Source organism: Alligator sinensis, unplaced genomic scaffold, assembly GCF_000455745.1.
Source record: "Alligator sinensis unplaced genomic scaffold, ASM45574v1 scaffold1511_1, whole genome shotgun sequence".
Classification (NCBI taxonomy): Eukaryota; Metazoa; Chordata; order Crocodylia; family Alligatoridae; genus Alligator; species Alligator sinensis.
Window position 1 is genome coordinate 167,494 of NW_005843139.1, and position 646 is coordinate 168,139.

The window sequence follows — 646 nt, forward strand, 5'->3', positions numbered from 1 at the left end:
AGAGCCAGCCTCCCGTTCCCCCCCCCCGGGAGCCAGCCACAACGAGGGGCCCAGATTGCGGCTGGCTCCGAGGTAGGTGTAACAGGCCCAGGGCCTAGTGGCTTGAGGGCAGGCCGGGGGTCAGAGGTTAGGGTTGCTAACGGGACCTGGTTAATGAGTCACTTCCCCCGCACTGATAACGAGGCTGGTGATAACCATGGCAAACAGGACCCAGGCACCCGGGGGCCCGATCCTGGGCATTGCAGGGGGGGGGTGTTACCTGATCCCCCCCCTGCCTAGTTTCTAGGTCGTTGCTAGGTGACCAGGGGCCCCTGGCGATGGACACAGGCGATAGGTGGCTGTTGTCATGGGAACAGTGGGGGGGAGCCTGGGAACTGGGGAGGTGAGAGCGGAGCACCTGGATCAGGTGTCGGCGCCGCCTCCTGCTGGACACCTAGGGGTGGTGCCCTTCATTCCCGACATGCAGCCCCCCCACAGCAGTGCCCCTCACTCCCCACCTGCAGCCCCCCTACAGCGGTGCCCCTCACTCACACCCTCAGCCCCCCCATAGCGGTGCCCCTCACTCCCGATCCACAGCCCCCCACAGGTGCCCACTGTGGTGCCCATGGGGGTGATAATGCAGGAACTTCAACCTGGGGATGGCGGG